Raw genomic sequence first — 6,788 nt, 5'->3', positions numbered from 1 at the left:
CCTTTCGTGTAATCAGCATGTCAAATTGTGAGTCCTTGGAATTGTCACAGTCAAATAAAGCAATCGGCTTTAACCAGTAAAAGCTTGGTAAGTCAATATCCTGACTGATGAACACTTCCCTAGTCCATTCAGGAAAAAGAGCTTTCTTACATTGTAAGATGTCTTTTGTTTCTTTGATTCTTCGCTCAGTTTCCTCACCCTCTTTAGAGATCTTCAAATTTTCATCTAACTCTTTATCTCTTTTCTTTTTTTTGCAGAGCCTCAACTATAGTCTCATCAATATCACTATCGTTATCAAGAGATTTTTGTTTCATATTTTTCTTTCGGGCCAGAACCTGAAGCTACATTAACCTTCAGTTCTTTTGTGATACCGGCCTTCTGCGATTCCTCTCCCCCACGTTTTGGATTGATGAAAGGCTCCGAAACACCTTTCATTTCGTGTAGAATGGCAAGCGTAGGAAGCAGATTTATTGTAAGATGATTGTGAATAGAAAGAGTGAGAATTGGATCATGAGCCCCATGAATATTGGTCAACATGTCATTCACATCATTTGCACGGCTTCGAAAGATAGCTCTTTTGGTTTTTAACAAAGAAATCTCCTTCTCTGCTTGTGTAAGCTGGACTTGCTGAACATCAATGGTAGAAGCTTGTTTGGCAATTTCTTCTTTTAGTGCACTCTCCTTGGCGATCTCAGCATGCATAGAGTCCAGTTTGGAAGAAACCGAAGTTATGAGAGTGGCATTATCAGCCTTCAGAGAAGAACGAACATCTTCAAATTTTGTGTGTTCTTCCTGTATAGTTTGAGAAAGAGAATCAACCGAAGCACGAACTTTAGCTGCATTTGTATCTGCATGCCCTTTCAAAGAATCCAGAAAGATCTGAGTTGTGCGAACAACTTCAACAATATCAGTAGTAGCTTTCTTGCACAGAGTAGTTGATTCGTGAACGACATCAGTGGATTTATCCATTTCTTTTGTACATTTCTCTATGGCGGTTTCCACAAAGGCTTTTAGAACGACCCCTCCATAAGCTTTCATATCAGCAAGCAACTTGTCCAGCTTCTCATGAATACTATCCAAGTGTTGTCGGTTGACTGGAGCTTCAGTATCTTCATCCGATTGCAAACGATAGGGACTAAGGTATGTGGAATCATACTCATCATTGTCACCGCCGAGTGTAGCGCCTGAATCGGTTGATTTGGTTGGTGAGGGAGGTAGAGTAAGAACATGAGTTTCAGATATAGTAGGTGCCCCCATATCAGATACGATGACCCTTGCTGTTTCATCAGGGATATTAGTAGTAATGGTGATTGGGGTAATGATCGGAGTAGTGAAAGGTGTGGTGGAAATAGAAACCGAAGATACGGGTGGTGGTGGTAGAGAGGTTTCGGTTATGGACGTTGAAACAACCGAAACTGATACTTTCGGTGTCGGTGTGGGAGTTGGCTATTTTGGTGGTGTTTGTTTTGGTGAAAGTGTTGGAGTAGGAATTTTAACTTCGTCTGGTTTAGGAGGGGATAGTTTTGGTGATTGAGGTGGAGTTAGAATCTTAACTTCTGGAATTGGAGAAGAACAGTGAGGTGGAGTATTACTTCTTGGAAACTCATGTGGAGTTGTAATCTTCTCTTCTTGATCATCCTCGCTGTCAGATGGTAAAGGAGATGGACCCTTAGGATTTCAGGCCATGCGCTTGATCTTCTTTGGCTTCGAAGAACTTTCGGCTTCGGTCTTTTGTTTTTTGCTTTTGGATGGCTTAGAAGTTTTAGCCTCAGTTGTCTCCTTCTTGACAGTTACTCGTTTGCCTCTGCCACTCGGTTTATCAAGAGCATCGAGAGCAGCTTGTTGTTATGGTGTAAGGACTCTCGGCTCTGTGGAATGCAGCTTGATGTAGTCTGCCATTACATTGCTAGGCTGAGTAACACTTCTGTACATCGTCTCCGGTATTGAACCATAATGAAGAAATTTGACCGGGTCTGAGATGATGATATTCTTAGTATGGAATGTGGAAATTGTAGCAATGAGAGCATCCTTCATCGACGGAATATCCAAAGGATCAATAGCCCGTTGAGTGATGATGGTCCAGAACCTCCCACAAGAAATCTTAGATTGAGGTGTAGATGTGTTCAGACTCTGCACGACCTGCGACCAGATGATTGATTCGTAATCCAGATTCAAACCATGGTACAATCTGTAAGGAATAGTCAAAAACCCCTTGCTTGTGCCATCAGATCCAGCACTCCTTTCCGCCAAGCCCTTAATCAATAAGGTAAGAAGACCATTCCACTAAGAGAGTAAGCAAGACTTCTTGACTTTGGTAATGGTGGTCAAGATATCAGTGTATCCCATCTCATACATCACTGAAAATAGTTGTGCAGTGGTGATGAAATCAGGAGAAACCATTGAGGAATCCATTGCAAAACTCAACAACGAACAAAGCCTCCCTTTTGATATGAAAGCCTTCTTGTTGTGGATTTGAAAATAGATGTGTTCCTTATTCTTTTCGTAGGATGCAGAGGAGTAGACTTGCGACAATAAGGACATTGGAACCGCCTCGTACCGGGTTAGGGCAACCACCAGTGGAGAATACTTCAAACACTCCACAACATGCAACATATAAGAAGCATACATGAAAGGAGTAAGTTCGATGATCATGTTCTGATTTGGTTTGATGGTGAGAAAAGCAGATGAAGCGGTTTGATCTTATGCAGAAGAAGAAGTCGCCATTGTTGATGAAGGGAAGAAGATGAACATTTTTAAATCGTCGTTACTAGATTGAATTCTTTAAAGCAGTAGAAGACAATGAAGTGTGCAATCCCTTTATATACCGTTGGTATGAGAGAGAAAATCATGACGATTGTGACATTATCTTCTAAAAAGTAGCCTGAAAAAGCGGGATTAGACAGGTTGGACGTTCCTAGGTATTTGAATCTGTATTTGAATTAGAATTTACCACCGAAACCTAAATTGCCCTTGATTCACTAAATGAAAAAAGTTATCAAACAGAGCATCAATAGAATTGGGAAAATTAATAATTTTCGTGCATTAGAGTGACAAGCAATAAAGAAATAAAGCAAATGTGTTTGGGTTGTGAGTGATATCTGACAATCAGACGAAAAACAGAGGATTCCGGGAAAGAATCACTTCCTTTGAAATCAAGAGAGATTCAAAGTGCGTGTGTGGATTCTCGAAAAATACGATCAACTGTTTGTTAATAAACATTGAAAGGCTTCTTTGAATCATAGGCTTAGGGTAGCTTATCTTCAACCAAACTTCGAGTCTTAACATAAAACCGAACGTTGGAAGAAGTACCTGTCAGACCGATGTGATCTGTTGAACAGGTAGGTTGGAAATGTTAGATAGTGACAAAAGAGAAAGTAGAAATCTAAAAAAAAACTGGATCTCTTTGGGAAGAAATACCTTGGTAGTAAACAATTTCATAAAAGACCACTCAAAAATAAAACGAGATTTCATTAGGTACTTAGTAAGTGCTTGAATAATTATTTCACCGTCAATTCCTTATTAGTGTTGAATTTTGGGTTTCACTCAGCACGTGGTATACGTATCTATGATCATAAACATAGATGTTGTGTAACCATAAACCCAGTGGTAAGAAACGAGAGTCTCAAGCGTTACACTGATGAACTGAGAGTAAATGGAGAATAGAAGGGAGGTGGGTAAAGAACAGAAAGTACCTTCTGCTAGATAGATATGACAAAGCAGAAAAACTCTTAACTCATATGAGAAGAGCAAGGTAGCTCTAGACGGAGTAGTTAGAATCAGCCTGATTGGGAAGAAACGATAGGTATAGACCGAATCATTAAGGCTTGCTCAAGGTCGTAGAGGCTTAGGTCAACATGCAGCAACATGCTTCTAGGGACCCTTAACTAGTTCTTATGGAAATTAAATATACCTACCTTAGATTCATATTTTGTTGTACTGGTACTCAAATCACCTAAAAAAAACAAGAAACACACCATACAGACCAAACAGACAAATAACGAGACAAAAATATTTATGAATTTTTTGAATTTTTCTGAAAAAAGAAATAATAATAAAAACAGAAAGATAAAATATTTTTGGATTTTTGAAATTTTCTGAAAAAGAATAAAAATAGAGAGATAAAATATTTTTGGACTTTTGAAATTTTCCGAAAAAGAATAAAAACAGAAAGATAAAATAATTAAGTTTAAATAAAAGACATGAGAAAAGAATGTACAAGATATACAATCGAAACCTTATCTTAAATGAGTGAAGCGAAATAGAACGAGCATTCGGCTCATTTTGGTACCCTAAAATTCCAGAGTTGAAATAGACCGAGCGTTCGGTTCATTTCGGTTTCCAAAAATTATGGAGCCGAAATAGACGGAGCGGTCGGTGCATTTCGGTTCCCGAAATGTAAGGAGCCGAAATAGACCGAGCGGTCACTCCATTTCGCTTGTCTAATTTTTAGTAAGAAATTTGAGGATTCGGTACCGACTCTCCTTCCATCATACCAAGGCCTTGTAAATTTCTATTAAAGAGTGCTTCAAGTAATGCCTTAGTGAATATCTCGGCCAGTTGATCATTAGATCGAACAAAGTGTACTTCTACATTCCCATCTTCAACATGATCTTGAATGAAGTGGTATCGAAGTGCAATATGCTTAGTCTTTGAATGTTGCACGTGATTGTGACAAATCCTTATCGCACTTTCTGAGTCACAATAAAGAGGTATCTTCTCCATGCTTAGCCCATAGTCTCTCAGTTAACTTTGAATCCAGATGACTTGAGAAGTACAAGAGGCTGCAGCAATATACTCAGCTTCGGCTGTGGATAAAGACACGCAAGTTTGCTTTTTTGACTGCCAGCTAGCAAGTTTTCCATTGAGAAACTGGCATCCACCTGTGGTACTCTTTCTGTCCAGACCACATCCTCCAAGATCAACATCAGAATAAGATTGAATGAAGAATCCAGATCTTGCAGGGTACCAGAGACCGAGAGAAGAAGTTCGCTTTAAGTAACAGAATATATTCTTTACTCCAACCATGTGAGGTTCTCTTGGATTTGCTTGAAACCTGGCATAATAACACACAGAAAACATAATGTCTGGTCTACTAGCCATTAAATACATAAGTGAACCTATCATTTGACGATATTTTGTTATGTCAACAGCCAGTTTTTCCAGAGATGGTGTTAGTTTAGTGCCAAATGCCATTGGAACTTTTACTTTTGAATCACTGGTCATACCGAATTTTATCAGTAAAGTTTTCGTATAAGCCTCCTGGTTGATGAGTATACCTTCTGTTCCCTATCTAATTTTTAAACCAAGAAAGAAATTAATTGGACCCATTGCGCTCATTTCAAATTTAATTTCCATCAACTTTCTGAATTCAGATGTTAAGCTAGGATTCGTAGAGCCGAAGATGATATCATCAACGTAAATTTGAATGATCATTAAATGTTCGCCTTCTTTCGTTCAAAAGAAGGTTGGGTCAACCAAACCTTGCTTAAATTTTGACATTTTCAGAGAACGAGTTAAGCTTTCATACCAGCCCCTCGGTGCTTGCTTTAATCCATACACAACTTTATCTAGCACGTAGCAATGATCAGGGAATTTCTCGTTTACAAACCCAGGCGGTTGTTCCACGTAGACTGTTTCTTCTAATTCTCCATTCAGGAAGGCACATTTGACATCCATTTGGAAAACTTTGAAGTTTTTGTGAGCTGCATATGCCAAGAAGATCCTTACCGATTCCAGCCTAGCTACCGGAGCGAATGTTTCTTCATAATATATCCCTTCTTCTTGACAGTATCCTTTCACAACCAACCGAGCCTTCTTGCGAATGATATTCCCTTATTTATCCAACTTGTTTCTAAAAACCCACTTCAGTCCAACTATAGAGGCATCCTTTGGTGTAGGTCTCAACCTCCAAACTCGGTTTCGTTCAAATTCATTAAGTTCATCTTGCATTGCCTAGACCGAATCTCAATGATCAAGATTTTCAACTTTGTTATCTTTGTTATCTTTGGCTTTCACTTCGTAGGATACTGCTTCTTCTGGTTCATCAAACAACTGTATGCGTTCTTCAAACAAGTTGGCTATAGGAACCGAGACTTGTCCTGATTCTGGAAAAATGTCTCCCATATCACTTTCATTTCTTTGGACTTTCTTCATATAGCTGTCGTCGAAGGTGACATAGTAAGTTTCTTTAATTCGTTTTGAACGTTTGTTCAATACTCATTATGCTTTCGACGTTAGTTAGTATCCCAGAACGATTCCTTCATCAACTTTAACATCAAACTCGTTTCGGTTTTATTTCGCGTTGAAAATGAAACACCTTGAACCGAAAATGTGAAAGAATTTGACATTCGGCTTTTTGTTTTTTAGAATCTCATACAGAGTTAATGAGAATCTTTTGTTCAATAGAGACCGATTTTAAGTGTAGCACGCGGTTGCCACAACATCAGCCCAGAAGTATAATGGAAGGGAAGTGTAACAACGTAATTTTCAAAACAAAAATTTCATGTTTTTATCGCAACCATTTTCACATAAAGTATTTCCAAAAACATAAAACAATAATTATCAAAACATAGCATATCCCAAGATGACAAAAATCAAATCCTTTCTCTAGTGTGTACGAATCACACCGGCGCCTTCCCACGGTCCTCGCTAGTACCTGAAACACATAACACAACAACTGTAAGCATAAATGCTTAGTTAGTTCCCCAATATACCACTTACACACATACGCCCTTCTAGGCCATGACCTTCTAGTCTATGTGTCTCAGGAGACTTCCGCCCCAACCCGG

This window comes from Lactuca saligna, chromosome 9 (genome assembly GCF_052625555.1).
Source record: "Lactuca saligna cultivar CGN05327 chromosome 9, ASM5262555v1, whole genome shotgun sequence".
Lineage (NCBI taxonomy): Eukaryota > Viridiplantae > Streptophyta > Magnoliopsida > Asterales > Asteraceae > Lactuca > Lactuca saligna.
The sequence above is the reverse complement of the archived record's forward strand: the minus strand, read 5'-3'. Positions refer to the sequence as shown.